Here is a 17,369-nt window from a genome sequence, read left to right as displayed (position 1 = left end):
TCTGCAGTCCTGCAAATCTTTAAGAAGTATTTAAGACATCCCATTTATCCTGTTAAACATGAGTCTGTGAAGCTTATGCAAAGTGACGTGAAAGGAATCAGATTGCAGGTGTGAGCTCAATGTGTCTGCTATACTTTTCTCATGCCAGAACCTATGTGCAAGTAGTAGGAACTTCTCAGTAAAGCCTTAGGGAGAGCAGAGTGTTTCTACACGTGAGGATGTGGTGGGCTTTCAAGCTGAACGAGAGAGGCTTGTAATCAGACACAGCATGGTGAGCTTAGTAGTTCAGCCCTGGCAAAAGGGAATGCTCGTGCACTGGGACTCTCATGACCATCTTCATATGGTGGTGTGGTGTGCCACATAGGCATATGAGCTCTCTCAGGGCAAGACTGAAGTTTTCCAACATTTTCTATGTGATACCATCTCAATTTAGGTCAGCAGAGGAATTATGAGACTGCTGAAAAACAAAAACTGAAAGAACTAATCTACCTCTTTGAGCACCCTCTAAATGGAAACTTTAACATGGAAACATCACCAAGGAAGATTGTGTATTTTTGGCTCATGTGTGGTACAGAGAAATATGTGCTCAGTATCCTCCAGAGAGGGGATCTAAACCTTCTGTTCAGAGCCCATTACATTTTCTAAACAGAGCTTGCTTGTGTCTTCCTCCCTGAAACTCCTGGCTGGGGAAAAAAAAATGAATAAGCTTTATAGATAATTTTAAATTCTTTTTGCTTTTCTTCTTCATCACTAAATTAAATAGACAATGTCCAGAGTCTTCATGGTTTCTCTTTTCTCCTTTTTCCTTTTTCCTCTCTTTTTACCTCTTCAATTTTTAAACCTTGGCAATAATGTAAATGTAGTAGAATGAAATTGCGGAGAAAGTTGGGAAGTTATATAACCAGGTTCTGATCTTTCCTTTCCACTTGAAATTCTCCTAGAGGTAAAAAAAAAAAAAAAAAGAAAAACACGGTAACAACAACAAAATACACTCCGTTGTTTGGTGGAAAACAACCATCCAAGTTGGAAATAGAGATTTTCCAGCTTTTAAACACTGAATCAGGATGAAAGTTTTATACTAAGTAAATTGAATGCTGTAGTTTTATTACCATTTTCCCATAATTAGTTAAGATAATTGAATAAAAATTTTCTAGGGGAAAGAAAGGAAAATAAATACATTTATTTTGTGAGTTCCAACCTCTGCGGAGCATGGTTTTTAGATCATGGGTCTGCTTTTCTCCTTGAATTCCGTCTTGGTTTTATAGGAGGTTATTGATACCTTGACCTTGCTTTTGTTTCTTGGAGTACCTGGTGGAAATAGTGAACAAATAAAAACCATAAAGAATCACTTGATGGCACCTGCTGGTGTTTGTTATTTGTTCTTTGTGAGTCTTTGCACAGAGTAAAAATCTACATTCAGAGTACAGTGGTGTCAGAAATTTCCATTGAACCACAGCAAAGGATTTGTTTACGAAAAGTGGCAGACCTTTATATATTTGAACTTAAGTTTCCTGTTTAAAACCAGCTTTGAGATGCTGGCTGCTGTTGTGCTTTGGTCTGCTTCATGCCAGGTTTTAACAAGCAGGAGTCAAACTAAGCCCTCAACAGGAAATGTGGGAATAAGGAGCCAATGTTCAGGCAGATAAGGGGTAGAACTTATCCCTAACGCATGCACTAAGGAGTCTGTAACCTGTAGAAGTTGCTTAAGGTTGCTTAAGCCTTAGTCTCCCACTGAAAGAAGTAGATATCTTTCTGACTCACATGGGTTACCAGCAAACTTCATGAGACACAGTGACATTTTATTTCTCTTCAAAGGCAATCAGTAAAACTGAAAAATGTCACATTTTGTTTACAGCAGAAGTACCTTTGTTTCATAATTTAAGGTGAACAACTTGTAGCTTCGTGCAGAAAGACATATATATGTGGTATCTAGTTTTGAGGTGAAATGTTAATTTCAAGTGCACTGGAGTTTAGGAATTCAATGTGCAGGTTTCTTAATGATTACTCTTCAACAATTTTAATATATCTTTTTAATACTTCTGTATGATTGTTTTCTGTTTTCCTACCATACTTTTGATAAAATTGGAACAATCTTGACTGAAAAAGTGCATCATATTTAGTTATTGGAGCAATGTCACACGACAAACTGAAATATGGTCCTTTCCTGGGTGCAGACTGTAACTTTTGTGTTAAATAGGGCTTTCACTGTTCTGGCAACGGAAGGATCAACGGAGTGAGAGACCAGGAAAAAAAGTGGCAGATTTAGTTAATCTACTTTGCATTATCTTGCTGTAGTCACCCTAGCCTTCAGTAAACATTTTTATTTGGAGAAACCTCATTGACTACCTTAGAATCTGTAAATCTAAAGTTATTTACTGATTTTCCCCATTTATGGATCTCGTTGCTCCTGGTTTAGGGCATGATTTTATGAACACTTGAACGTAAGAGTGACTTTACAAAAACAACTATTACCTTGGATGAAGTTGCTCATGCAGGGGTTAATATTTCTGGATGAGGAATATCTTAATTGACTTCAAGATAGCTAATCAGTTCAAAACTAGGAGAAAACTACCAGTGACCTCATAATTTATTTTATTTTAGAAAAAAAAGTCTTCTACAAACAGAAACTTCATGCTGAATGTCTATTACAAAATGGCATGGTTTGTCTTAAGATAGAACTTTTTTTTTCCTTTGTTGCAGTAGGACCATAATTCTGACTGAGTCTTGTGTAGATCTGAGAGATTTTAAGAATATAATAACTATTTTTTTTGTTATTCATTGATAATTTGATTTGTAATGGTTAAGGCAGACAAGATGTTCAAGCTGACTCTTATGGTATCTTGTGGAATTCAATCTAGGGCTAGACTGAGACTTTATAGATATGCTCCAAGAATGAGACAGCATGTAAATATGCCACTTTGAGAGGAACTCGGGGAAAAAACCAGTAGTTATGAATGGATCCTGTGCACTCTTAGGGAACAGTCCACTGGATCCTGTTCACCTTCCCTGCAAAGTTTCCACTCTGTTGCAGAATGTTCTACAGATTCAAATCTTCAAATGATTCAGGCAAGAAATAGGAGAAGGGAAAGGCAAAAAATGAAGCGTATTTGCCAGAGACTTGGCGAGAAGCAAGGAAAATGAGCTAACAAGGTACAGTTAGGTTGTTCCAGATGGGAAAAGACATGGAGTAAATGAGCCTTGCCAGACCTGAGAGAAACAGAAAAGGCTTTTTTTATTACACTAGTGCAGAGCAAATGGCTTTCCTCCGACTGACTTAGTGCTTTTTATGCTGGCATGGTATAAGTGCAGTTGGTTGTCTAAAGTGCAAAAACATGGCAGATATGGTCTAATGTGTGGAAGGATTTGAGCACCCACTGAGAAAAAACTTGGTTGCCTTATGGTGGGAGCAGGCGGCAAATAATTTGCTTCTTCTCCTGGAACTTCATTTATTGGTAGGACAGGAAAACTGGGAAGAAATATCTTTAGATGTTAATGAAGTATGCTTACTCTTCCACTGTATTGCTGTGCATCTTTTTATTTTTTTTCCCTCTGTGTGGCTGACTGATATATTTTTTTCCTTCGTTATGCACAGCTGAAAAGTGTATGCATTTGGTGTTCGGTTTCAGTTATAACTGCAGCTTCACTGGTGACTGAAGTCTCCACATTCTCATAAATATTATTTCTGTAGAGATAAACATATTTTGTTTGAGCTGCTTGACTTGGTTAAAAATAGTCACTTTTAGACATCAAAGGAGTAAAGAGAGTTTGAAGTATTGTTTGAAAATCTCTGTGAGAAATGATTCTGTTACTGAGATGTATATAGCTGATAAGTGTGTGATATTCTTTGTAGCCTGATAGCTGGGGAAATAGAATGTCAGACAACGTAGCTGCTTTGCAAAAAGATCTGCCTTTGCAGCTGGCTAATTTAGCTCATTTATTCCCCTCTTCTCCAACCTCCACCTTTTTCCCCTGAGGTTGTATTTTCATAATTTAATTTCTGTGTTTCAGACTTTTCCTATATAATAATTCCTTCCCTCTCAATTAAAAAATTGGAAAACTTTTGCATATTAGGGCCAAACTCTACAAGTTCTTAAATAATAACAGAGAAGATATAAACCAGGGGACTTAAGATTTTAGTCCTAAATCTATTTCACTGATTACAGCGGGAAATCATGAGTAGAGGCTGATGGCTTTAGAAGCCCCTCAGTCTGGCTCACAGCCTTATTTCCCTGGTAAAAACAATAACATATTTGCTCTGCTTGTATTTCTATAGCATAATTCTCCACATCTTTCTTGTGGACTGACCCATTCTTTTGTATTTCCAGTCTAGAGCTTGTTCTTTTCTCTCACAATTAGACTGAGACTGAGGAATGAGAATGGAGGGGATGTTTGAAGCTTTTTTATTTTCTTTACAAGAAGGGATTAAAATCAAACCCTCTTGAAAAGAGGGATTTCCCTTATATGGCTTCTTGTTCTCTGGATTGCACTGAATTATGCAGAGAGATTTAGTGCTGCAGAATGTAGTATTAGGGCACAGCACAACCATATTTCCAAGTAAAATATTGAAAGTTGAGCAGGATGACACTGGGCCTAGAGTTTAAATAAGAAACTTGGACAGTTTTATTTTCAGTACGCTAGTGCACTCCTCCTCCAAATTCTTTCACAGCAGATTATATGAGTTTATTGACCTATTCATCAATATTCTTAGGAGTAGGTTTCGTGCTGTGCTGTGCTGTGCTGTTTGCAACACCGAGCACTTGATGTGGCACAACCTCATAAGCAAAATCAGCTATTTTCATGCGTTGTACTGGTACAATGGCTAAGGGGTTAAGCACTGCAGTGTAGCAATGATGCAGACAAGCAGAGATGGAAAGGATCTCAAGAGAAACAAATTTCAAACGGAAAGAACTCAGCCTGTTTAGGGGAAATGCCATGATCTTGTGGGCTACCATGTTTTGAGCCAGGTGCTGCCTAGAACAGTATTATACTGGCATGTAATGGCCCTCCTCCTCACAGTATGTATTTGCTATATGCAGTTTCTCGTCTTGGAGTTGTTTACATGTAAAAAACCATCCTTAACTCATGTTGCTTCTGAATTAGAATATGAAGGACTCTTCGACAATCACTTACAATACAGTTTTAAGATGTGCTGGTCATCTGCAGTTCCTGTAAAAACAGAAGGATCAGATCCTCAGCATCACTCTGGATTTTGTTTCTAAGTAAAGAAGAGCTTGGGGATTTCAGAAGGCAGATATCTCAAACTTTATCTCCTCTGGACATGAATCAGTAATAAACAATTCTATTTTGTCACTTTGCTCATTCTGAAAATTGTTTAACCTCGTAATGCCAGGCCAGATGTAAGATTTCTATGTGGATGTTACCACAGGCACTGAGAAAATACAATTACTTCTGTTTATTTAACTTCTTTAATTTCCAGTCTGACATTTCTCAGCTGCACTCAGAACCAAGGTTCATTTGCAGTCTTAAAGTACTTCTTTCTATTTTTTCATATGGAATGACCTGAGCTTTTACAGATATTTTTATATCAAAATCAATAAATTATTCAACAAGGAGGATTTACCATAAAAATTCCCACTGGAGGAAAAACTTATTGGAGTTTAAGTATCTGCTAATTTTGCTTGAGACTTTGGATTGTCTTTTATTTATCCTGAAACTGTTATTTCCTGTAGACACTGAAAAATCCTCTAGTACTTTATTTGGCACAAGAAAAAAACCCCTCTGTGCAATCTCCCAAACCCATTCTCGAAACTCAGAAACTTAAATGGGTCTATGCCATCTGTTCCTCTTCACTTTGGCAGCTCTGACTTGGCATCTGGTAGTTACAGAACTGAGTGTGAGCTTCTAATTGTAATTCAGGGATCATGACAGATATCTCGTGTTCCTTGTTTTAATAAAACTTCCCTATGCTGTGTGGTGTTGCAGAGATACTATCTGGATACTGGTGTATCCAACATGCTTGCATGTATGTAGAAAGAAGCAGCTTTATAATGATTTTTGGTTTACTACTTTCAGTGGTGAATAAAGCATATTTTAATGATGATACCAGATTTGTTTTTGTTGGTGTTGTAGCCTCACTATCTCTGTAATCATTCTCTAGACAAATAGGCAATATGACTTCTTGCACTGGGAGAGTTCTCAGCCATAGGACAGCAGGATTAATCCCTGAGGAGGTACTGTGTTCATCTGTAGTACATAAAATGTCTGAGAGATTCTAAAGAGTAAAGCATCAAGTCTTTGGGGACTGGCAGTGTTATGAACCACAATATTGAACCCAGTTGCCAATGGAGAACAGAGGGGATAGAAAAATAATACAGGCAGAATAGATTCCAAGGTGAAGTTAGCTGGTAGGAGGTGGAGAACAGAGATGTACATAAGAGAAACTAACGAATCCGTTCAGCAGTTGTACTTCATTTTTTTTTTTTTTTTCCTGTAGGTGTGGCTGTCCCTCTCCACTCAGGATTTCTGTCCTGAACACTTTCTGATGGTTCCTTTTCATTCATTTGCCCCTATTTTTATTTGCTTCATCAGTGGAAATCATTTAGGGATTATATCCTTACTTCAGTGAAGAGACAGTGATTTGGCATTTTGCTTCCATTAGTGGCTTGTGCTCACTTCTGCAGGGGATCCTCAGAATGAACTTGAGCAGCGGAATTTGACTGAAAACCCAGGTGAATGTTCTTCTGCAGCAATTTAAACATGTGCTGTTTAAGATGGTTAATAATTTCTAAGAAATGATCCCCACCCTTCATCCCTCACTTCTCATGTCTCTGTAGCCCTCTTTAGTCAGTGGAACTGAATTAAAATGTCCTCTTAAAGGCAAGATACTTAGACTTTTTTGGAGGATGATGTTTATTTCCCCCTGATTTGTCATGAGGCTGCTTTTGTGAAAATGGTACACTTTCTTTTCATAACAGCTTTTCATTTAATCCAGACTTGGATTTCTTTACATCCATTACAGTCTGTTTCCCTGTAACATTTTTTATACAGCTCTAAATTTGAAAGAGAGTTGTTACGTTGACATTTTATTTGGCCTAGATTTTGAATAAAAGTAATTAGGCTTTGTCACACTTCTTTTAGACAGCCAACACAAAGTTATTTTTTTTCTCTTTGATATAAAAAGCTCTTTTAAAATGGTTCCCTTTTAATTACTCCTGAAGATGTTCATATTTGAGTAAGATTAAAAATATCAAGTCTCAATGAGTCGGACCTAAAATATTAGAAAGCAAACTATCTCCTAATGTTCTCACTCTGGCCCGATCCTTGTGAAGTTCCAAGAACTTCCTTGTACGTGCTGAGTGCTTTTTTCCAGCACCAAAGACAGAGAAAGCTGAAATTGCCTAGCGCCTTACAACATAATCCCATATCAAACAGGCTGCATAAACCTCAAATATGCCTGATCTCCATACAAAAGAATCTATGACACTTTTTCAGGAATCCAGTATCTTGCTATAATTGATGTACTTGTTTTTGAAAGGCAGAGCCAAAGCCAGGTTACATTTCATGTGTTGCTCCCACGTTATTATCAATGTGGAGATACAAATTAAATTAGCAAGAGCCACCCACGTAGGCAGACGCCTGCATAGAGAGGGATTGGTGAGAAGTACATGAGAAGAGAACTATAGAGTTATAAAGGTGTCCTTAGAAATGTGTATCCATACTATTACGCTCTGTTAAAAACTTTCTACTCCCTCCCATCTGCCTTGAGCTGCACTGTGGCATGTTAATTAGAACTCAGTTTTACTTGGAAAACAGATGTAACAGTCTGTGGTAAGTGGGGAAAAGCAGCAGACCATGGGCCTGATTTTATGAACCTCTTCAGTTTCTAATGCTTCAGTACTCTCAGAACTATATTATTTAGATTCAGGAGGCGACCTGATTGTTCCACAAAATCTTTAATTATTCTTCCCTCTGTCCCATTTCTTTTTCAAGCACACTGGCTCTTAAGATGGGTCTCCTTTGGCTTCTGCCACCTGTCTCTCTTGCTTTGTTGTGGATATCCAGAGGGAGAAAAGCAGCAGAGCCATTCTTCTTCCATGAACATCTGGTGACAAAGCAGAGAATACTCTCTCCTTGCTTGAGCAATTCTACCAGATCCTGTTTTTTCACAGAAAAAAGGTTTCAGCCTTATAAACTGCTGGAGCAGTCTTTTTTGTTGCTTCTCCTGGAGATTTTCCTTTTGGTTTAACAGACAGCAAAGGGCTGGGAAGGTAGACTTAAGCTGGGGCTCCTGACAGGTGAAAATTGTCTCTCATTCCCCTTGCATCTGCCCTTCCACGTGTCACTGATATTTTTTCACAGCTGACTGGCAACTTCAGAAAGTTGAGCTCATGCAAGATTACTGCAATGTGAAACACAGAAATCCAGATTAGTGTTAACCCAATTGTTTTTGTAGCTATGTGACAGTTCACATCAGAGTTTAGAACTCAACGTTAACTTCCTCTCACTTGTTTCTGCTGTGGCTGCACCTTTTCTGTGAGTTTTACATGCTGGGATGTCTGGCTGGAGTTTTCTCTATCCTCTGGGCCTGTGCCAGTGACCTCATTAGCTTGTCAGCTACAGTCTCTGCAGTGGTTTACAATCAGGAGTCTTGTTCATGTCCCGCTACCAGCATTTTCACCTTGCTGGTGTGCCAGCTATGAGGTTTGATTGCTCAACTTCTTCGTTTTGCAGGTGGGAGGTAAGAAATTAGTCTGTGGGTTTAATGGGTTGACAATTTTTGTGACATTCCTGTGCCCACATTGAAAGAATATATCGCCTTCTCTCTGTTTCCAATGCAATTGTGCTTGTCTTTTGTGTTACTGTTTTACAGTGTGAACTCAGGTTTAATATGCTGTTCACGGTAACTCTTGCCAAACATTGTTTTCCAGGTGACAGCCATTCGATAGCTCTGCTTCACGCTATAGTTCTTGCAGTTGTTCTAATGTTCTGTCCAAGGTGACTCTCATGTTATATTGCAAATTGTTTTTCTCGCTTTAGTCTCCAAAACATTTGCAGCTGTTCTTCCCTTTTAGTGGACCTGTGATTGTGATTTACAGGCTTTCCAATCTGTGTATTTCATTTTGTTTATCAACATTAGTAAATATACAGTTTTCCCAGAGTCACGGGTACATTCCACCAATTCAAAATAAAAACTCAGCATCCATTTATTGCTTCATCCATTTTGTTAGTCCTTCTGACTGTATATATTTTCAAGTTCATATAATTAGTTTTGTGAGTAAGAGAGTAAATGTTGTTCAAAATGGTGATGTTTTCCATTTCTTATTGCTGTGCTAGGTTTTAAAAGAAGGAAAGGTAACCTGCCTTCAGAGGGTAGCAAGTCTGAAATGGATAGGAATTGTAAAGACAAACTTCTAGAAAATTTGAATCAGCATTCTTTATACCGCCATTAGATAACACAATAAAGTGAGTGGGGTTGGTGGAAATATTAGAGCTTGGGTTGTTAAAATAGTTGGGTATTCTGACTCAGTAGATGCCGACAATCTCGAAGAAATCCTGAGATGATGGGCAAGATACCAGTAACATTTGACAGAGCAGAGATGATACCAGAAAACTTTTTTTTTAATATTGTCTAGGGCTTCCTGATATTTTCAGTTGCTTACGGTTCTAGCACAGGATAAACATTCTGGCTGAAACTTTTTAAGTTGTTTTCTTGTCTCACCTTGAATTTTATTTCATTTTTTTTTATTCAAAGCCTTCTTACATAAAAAAAAAAATTAATTATTTAAGATAGAGGAATTAAAAATAGTGTTGCTGATGTCAAAAGCACCTGTCATCTGTTTGTTTGATTTGATGCCATTTGGTTTAACTACTTCAGCACCTTGCTTTATGATTATTTATTAATACATTATATTTCATCAGGCCACATGTTTTTTACGGTAAGGTCTTTCCTTAGCAGTCAGCCATCACCTTTCATAACCCGGATGACATGTTTCATCAGCAAACTGTCTCACATGAGGCTTCATCTTCTTTTCCAGATTGTTTATGAATATATAAAAGAGAGAATGCGCTCAGTACAGATCCCCATGAGATTTCACTAATGACTACTTTTATTAGAAAAACTGACCAATTATTTCTGTCTTGTTTCCTAATTTCCAGAGAGTTTTTCCTAACTTTTTTGTTATTTATTTTTTTAACACATGTGAGAACTTCTGTCTCATTGCTGAGCTTCTGCAGGAATGTGTGGAGAGGGGGACCTTCTCAAACAGACTGCAAATTCAGACAATATGTATGGTCCATTCAAATGCTGATTTAATTTGTTGAATTGTTTTATTGAATTGTGGGACAGTTTTCACATCGGGTCTTGCTCTCTGGATGGTTGTTTTGTGAAAACATGATTCTCTGGACAGATGAGTCTCTTTGTCTAAAATCTACTCTTATAAACTGGGAAGTGATCAAAAAGGATTCTTTTCAATGAAAACCTGACCTAATTTGTTATTGCTCCACACATCTAGACATAGCTTTTCATCTTTCCAGAAGCATATATTTCTAATGTTTTTCTCCTTTGTATTTTAAAATTTGGTATATATGAAGTTCATAAAGGCACATTTGTGTTAGAACTGCATCGGTTGTCAGTCTTTATTTATTTGAAAAAGGGGAGCATTTTCTTTTTTTTTTTTTTAAACACTTCTTACTGTAAAGCATTTTCCAAGCATTTTCCCATGTTTTCATGATTTTCCAGTCTTTCATCCTCCTGTTATAAAACACAGGCAACAGAACTGTCACTTGGTGTAGTTCATTGGTGCTGGACATCAAAACATAGCCATTCTACTGCTCGCTATTCTGTTGTTTGTGAGACTCTAATGTTCATATTAGAAACTCCTGTTGAGGTGTTCCTGACTCATTATTTGGAAAAATTCATTTTGTCCCTTTTATTCTGAGCATGGTTGCCATTTCCATGAGATTGTCTGACAGAAATATTTACTAAACATGTAATTGCTTTTGTGTTGCAAACTTTTGAATAGTAAAGCAAGTTTGATGACTTTGTATGCTATTGGTAATTAGTGGTTTACCAAACACTGGGGCATTTACACTTTTTGTTTAAAGTACTTGTGTATCTACATTTGAATCTTAATTATTATGTTGAGTGACATCCAACCTGAAAACAAACCCTGAAGAGTGCTACTAACATATTGAATTATAAGACAAACAACAAAAGCAGCTACTTTCAGATACCCAACTATTGAACAGTTCTCACTTTATTTCATGTAGGAAAGATTGATTTTCTTTTTTGTTTTAGTGCTAATTCTTAAATGAGATCATTGCCAGTTAGTGAAAGTTCAAGTATCTTTCTAGACTATTGTACCTACCCAGTTGTCTTTATCACTCTTGTGGTCTCCTACAAAATAGATCAATTTGTTTGATGAGACCTATTGTCTGTAAAGTCATTTCGGCTGGCATAAATTATTACTCTGTATTTGTTAATTGAATTTCATATCAATTTTTGCTTTTCCTCGTTTAAATGGCAGGCTAGTGAGCCCATAAGTACCCGGGCAAGTGCCATTACTTTTGTTGCTTGTCAGTACAGCACTAGCATCCTTCCGGGCTTCTCAAATGCCCCTGCAATTCTGAAACCAGGGATACACTCATCCAGCTGTTTTGGGTGTAAATTACCAAGGCCTCTATTTTAAAACTATCTATTCTTCATAGGGCTATTTGACATTTCTAATTACTAGTGGACTGTAAATCCCTTCAGCATCTTCTTTTGAATACCTCATTCTGCTTCCTTTTAAAACACATAACAGAAAATTAAATAAGCACTTTTCCACATTATTGTGAATATTGAAAATCTATTTAATAGTGAGGCTATATGATTATTACAATGCATTTTGCAATAAGTATACTTTAAAAAGCTTTCATCCTTATAGGCTTTAGCTTTGCTACCCATGAGTTTTCCTTTAACTTCCCTAAACCTTTTACTCCTTTTTCATTTGCTATATAAAAATGTAAATTATTTTAAATATTTTAAAAATTCCTACCTTCCTTGAATTTCTCTCTTAAGCAGCTTTATGCATATAGTCACATCTTTGCTTGATTATTTTCCTTCAAAATAATGGTCTTCTGATTTAGAAAATTAGCTCTATTGAAAACCTAGTTTGCATTGGAACTGGGATCTGTCTTCTCTTATGAAATTTAAATCATGTTCTGATCACCGTTTCCTAGATATCCATGAAGTTTTAGTCCAGTGATTAATTCTTCCTTATATATTGTGTGATTCTGATAACAATTACATCATGCCTGGTACAATGCCATTTGCATTAGAAAATTATCATCTGTATTATTTAGCTAAAACAGTTTCAGATTTTGGATTCAATTACAGAACATGGTTGAATTAGTCACGCAAAAATATTTTGCTAGAAAAAACACAGGCTGGAGACCTGAGCCAGGCTGAGATAGAAATCTGAGTTCTGTGCCCTTTTCAGATTTTGAGGTAACAAACTGTCCCTTTTATTATGGCTAGAAGTGTCTGAACTCAATAAATGGATATTTTATTGTGTTTTGAAAATAAGATTTAGATGTTTGTCTTCAATTAACATTATATGAAAGCAACTGTTTACAACTCTTCTTGAAAGGTGCAAGAGTTGAAAAGGGGAAAGCAAAATATAAATACCATAGGAGGGATGATGTCAAAAGTTCATTTAAAGTGTTTGTTAATTTTCGCATGTGCCCTTAGAATGATGGATTTGGATGCTCATGGTTGCCATGACAACTAGATGCATGTTTCAAGTTTTTTAATTCACTTAGACAGCAGAGGTCTGTTATATTCATTGTTTGTGACTTCTGCATATGGCCTTGTCCCAGGTCTCACTCACCCATCACTCATGTCTTGTTGTCAGTCTGTGAAGCCAAGAAAGATGAGGATAACCAGGGATTACTGCCAAGTCACTGAGAGATGCTGCTGACATTGGGCATGGGTGACAGCTTTTTAAGGCATTGCCTTGTATAGGTGGATTTATTGAAGCATGCAATGTGACTGAAGAATGGGAACTTTTGACAGCATACCAAAGCTTTCTTGTCCCTAAGCACTGTAGTGTGCTTAACATCTCAATTCTGTACAAAGTGAACAGTGAAATAAGCCATAATGTTCTCTTAGCCTTCTGTGTAATTGAAACAAAAAGTGTAATGGCAGTGTCTAAAAAAATGTGTAGGTAGTGTGAGTTGCCCTTTCGTAATAAACTTTATTGGTTTGGATGGGACGTTCCAAAAGGAATCTTTGTAACAACAAGTCCAACAAATTTACTAGATTTAATAGATCTTACAAACAATTCTAGATTCCATTAGCAGGAAAAATGTCCTCTATATCAAAAACCTTCAAAACAACTCATTCAAGTCTGTTTCTTCAGTGCCTCTTATTTCTATGGAATATTTTTTTATTTGTCACCGGGGTCCTCTGCTTAATTTAAAGTGGGTATTAGATTGAGTTGAAACACTTGTGTAGTGAAGGAAAGGCTTGAGAGACTCTAGCAAATGACTACTGATACTTAAGAATTGTTAAGCAAAAACCTTGAGTGCTCTTTGTTTTCTGAACTGTTGTCCAAAACAGTCACCCGTGTAAGCACTGCTGATTTTGTCTTGGTCTTGTTCACAGATCTCGTTTAACCAGAAAGACACAAGCCAACAATTGGAAAAGAACTGTGACAGGATTAAAGAAAAAGCCACTCTCTCATTGATATAGAGGCAATTCGGCTGAAACCCAACTCAGATAAGAATGTCTCTAGAATTACTTAATTAGGTTTCATTTGTAGTAACAGCTTTAGGTAAGAGAACCATACACAAAAAATTGGTTTTAAAATCCTTTTTTTTCCTCTTGTACTTGTTTTAAAAAAATACTAAAAAAATAATTACTTCTTATATATGAAGAAAGATTTTCTTGCATATCACTGTTTATGTTCTGAATAGAAAGAAACAGTAGTGGCAGTATGCACTGAGTCCTAAGGACTGATTTAAGAAGACAACCTAAGTATGGTAAAAGCAAAAGGCCTAACCTGTGAGTGAACAAACTTAGGAAGATCAATCAAAATTTCAATAGCTTTGAAAGGTATGCACTGTACTATATGCTGTGCCCTACATCATGATGGAATTGGGATTACTCCACAAGGCTTTGCTATCTGTAAATGTTGCTCCCTTCCCAGATTGTAAGGACACAATAAAAAATATGTTGCGCCTCAGAAAAGAGTATAACTAGAACAAACCTTAAAATGTATGTAAGATTTCCTCCTCCTCCAAGGACCCTCCCTGCTTATAATCTTCTATACTGAATACATATTTTCTTTGCCCAAAATGTCACCCATCTGCTGGATTTGGCAAATCTGCCTGAATTCAATATTTCTAGGTTGCACAAGAAAATAATGAAATAAACTTTAAGCCCCTTCTGATAAGTGTGGTAAAGTTGGTGCAGCCTGCCTGGATTTCCTTATGAGTCATAAAATCTCTGATTTAGTAGAGCCATGAAATATGTTGCTAACACGAAGGGGACAGAATCATAAAGTTCAAGAAAAACTGAAGCGAGTACGTACATGTAGCTAACAAATACAGCAGCTCTTCTTTCAATAACTTTGTCAGAAATCCAATGCATCTTTTCTCATCACACAGCAGGGGTACCCCACAGAAAGCACTCCCTCTGCTTCACATCCTCCTCTGTAGAGCAAACCCCTCTCCTCTCTTGGACAAATGGGTAGGGCTAGACGAGGTCCCTCAGAGCCTAGCTGTCACCAGATCTGAAGGGAGCTTTTCTCAGTTTCTTTCATGAAAAGCCATGGGAAAGTAGGGTTGATACTGAATTTCGATGTAAAGATATAATTCTAGGGCACATGCCTATTTTTAATTTGCAGCACAGTAGGAGAAGCGGACAGCTGGTGCAGAGCCCCTCAGGTCTCACTTTGCCCTGGTCTTTTGCAAAAGGGGACCACACTGGGCCCTTTAGATCTGTTCTTCCTCACCGCATGAAGCTGCAGCCATTTATTAACCCCAGGGCATGGGTGGAGGCAGACACAAGCCTTCTTGGTGAAGGGAAAATCCACTGAAGACCAAGAAATAATCTGTTTCTGTCATCACTTAGTCTATTGCAACCACAGGAACAGTGCTCACAGTGAAGCCTCACTGTGATGCCTAGTGTTTAATACCTCTCAATATCTCTTTATGGCATCATAAAATGTCAAGACAGAAAACCATATTCTACTGCCCTGGAAGGTTTGCTTTTGGCACAAATCTTGATCTCTACTGCTTTGGCCAAATCAAGGATGTTTGAGATGGCAGCTGCTTCTACCTATCTACACTTAACACGCAAGTATACTCAGGGGAAGCCTGGAGTTCATACTGCCAAACCCTGGCATGAAAGATGGTGAACTACTGTTTTTATTGTAAAAGATGATGTCTAAGCTTCTCCAGGGACTTTTTCAGAGCATTTAAATTAGCTTCCTGTTTTAAATTACCCTTCAGAGGAATCCACCTCTTCTATACAGGGAGCTGAAGGAGCTAAATATAAGGAAATATTGAAACTTACTGCACCCCACTGTTGTGCAATTATCAAATCATTTTCTCTTACAGCACTGACTTCAAAGAGCCTTTCTCATTGTACAGCTAGTGTCATAGAAATGGAGCTTTGTAACCATGCAAACTTTTCTTCCATGTAAATTAGTACTTCATATTATTGAGTTGGGCTTTTGAAATCCTTTGGGCTTTGGGCTTTTCAATTCTTTTTTTTTTTTTTTGAGTTGGGCTTCTGAATTCTTTTTATTTGATTGAAATTAGCTGAAAAGGAATACTTTATTTTGAACATTTGGGTGTAATTTTATTAAAGCTGTATTCTTAGAGGCGTTACGTTAAAAGGACTTGTAAACATTTACAGTGCATAGCTTGGATTTAGCATAGCTGAAGTGGGAGTAATTTTTCACTTTATCACTCTGCCATGCCTCACTTACCTACTAAATGCAGTCTGTTCAGTGCAGCCCTGATGGATGGAGCAACATACTTGAAAATAGCAGATATATTTATATTGCTTGCTGATCAGGAAAGAAACACATCATTGCCACAGCCATGTATCCATAGCAGTGTTAAGACTCTGCTAGTATTCTCAGTTTTTCAGTTTGCATACAGAAAGTTTTCAATTTTCATGTATTTCATATATTTACAACATGAAAAATATCAGGACTACAATATGACATCAAAGTTAACTTTACTATTGACATTTCTGCTTTTTTACTGGACTCTGCTAAGTTCTGTGCCACAATGTGGGAAAGCTGGGTTAGGACAGAGTTTAAATCCAACTCTTAACTTTGCATTTCAGGCTCATCAATATGTATTTGCATATCAATAACCTCTCTCACTTGTCTTAGCCCAGTGAGAGAGAAATCTAGAGGTCACTTAATCAGAAAACCTAGATCCATTTTCAAAGGCCAAGATCTTCAAGGCTTTATAAGTAACTATAGCTTACTAAAACGTAGATTTTGCAGTCTAAAATATGAGGGCTACCTTTCAGGCATACTAAATAACTTTCTGTTTTCATTGACAGCTAAATAATGCAAAACCGTTGACTGAGGCATTTGAACCGGTAAACAATCAAAACAGAACTGCAAAATGTTGTACAAAAGTCTAACTTTTTCTAAGTTATAAATGAAGAGGTGGGAAACCACAAGAGAAAAATTAATCTTGAAACATGCATATGTCTAATTTTGTGTTTAACAGATTTCTGACTTAAGAGAAGGGAAGCTGAGAGAAGGAAAACCAGAATTTTCCCAGTGAGAAGGAAGACTATTGCTCATTTTTCCAACACACAACTTGTAAGGAATAAGACTACAAAATCAGACTTTTTTTATATGTAGTTCACAGACCACAGGTTTTGACATCTTAAAAATCTTTTGCTGATTTAATGGAATCTTCACCTGAAATTTGTAAGCAAGTTTTTTCTCTGTGTACCTGTAAAGAAGTGGCCCTTTTCTAGCTTAGGAAAAGAAGGAAAAAGGAAACTTTCCTACTAACAGCAGTAGTATGAGCTCACTAAAAAGGGGAGGAAGGCTCTGAGCGGGGCAGAGGAAGGCTGTCTGGATCAAAGCGTGGACAGCTGGTGTTGAGGTGGGGAGTGGGCTACGCACACATACAGCTGTCTGTGAATGCCCAGGCTGCGTAGGAGAGCATGTCTTACTCCCCTCTGGCAACAGACCTAATTGTAGCACAGCTGCCTGCCCTAAGGAAGTATTCTTCAGCCAATATCAGGCTGTTATTCGAGTTGAGAATAGGTGGTCTAATTGCATTAATACATTTCCTTTAAGACTGCACACCAGTGTCTTTCTCTAATACATTCCTAGACAAATGTAAGAAAACTCTTACCTGGCTGGGTCTGCTGAGCTGTGTTG

General features: G+C 37.3%; 1 long non-coding RNA gene across 2 annotated transcripts in view; it reads left to right on the top strand.

Moving 5' to 3' along the window:
* Nucleotides 1–16,836, top strand: part of LOC139828016 (uncharacterized) — a 58,584-nt gene extending 41,748 nt beyond the window's left edge. Inside the window, exons 1-3 of one of the 2 annotated variants that reach the window (XR_011739178.1) lie at nt 8,431–8,698; nt 13,607–13,775; nt 16,702–16,836. This is a non-coding gene — a long non-coding RNA (uncharacterized lncRNA). Of the gene's footprint in view, nt 1–8,430; nt 8,699–13,606; nt 13,776–16,701 lie in introns of those variants that run through there. The other variant, XR_011739177.1, reaches the window with a different exon arrangement.
* The last annotated feature ends 533 nt before the right edge of the window (nt 16,837–17,369 follow it).

Source organism: Patagioenas fasciata, chromosome 5 (genome assembly GCF_037038585.1).
Source record: "Patagioenas fasciata isolate bPatFas1 chromosome 5, bPatFas1.hap1, whole genome shotgun sequence".
Classification (NCBI taxonomy): domain Eukaryota; kingdom Metazoa; phylum Chordata; class Aves; order Columbiformes; family Columbidae; genus Patagioenas; species Patagioenas fasciata.
This window is presented reverse-complemented; position numbering and strand designations above follow the sequence as displayed.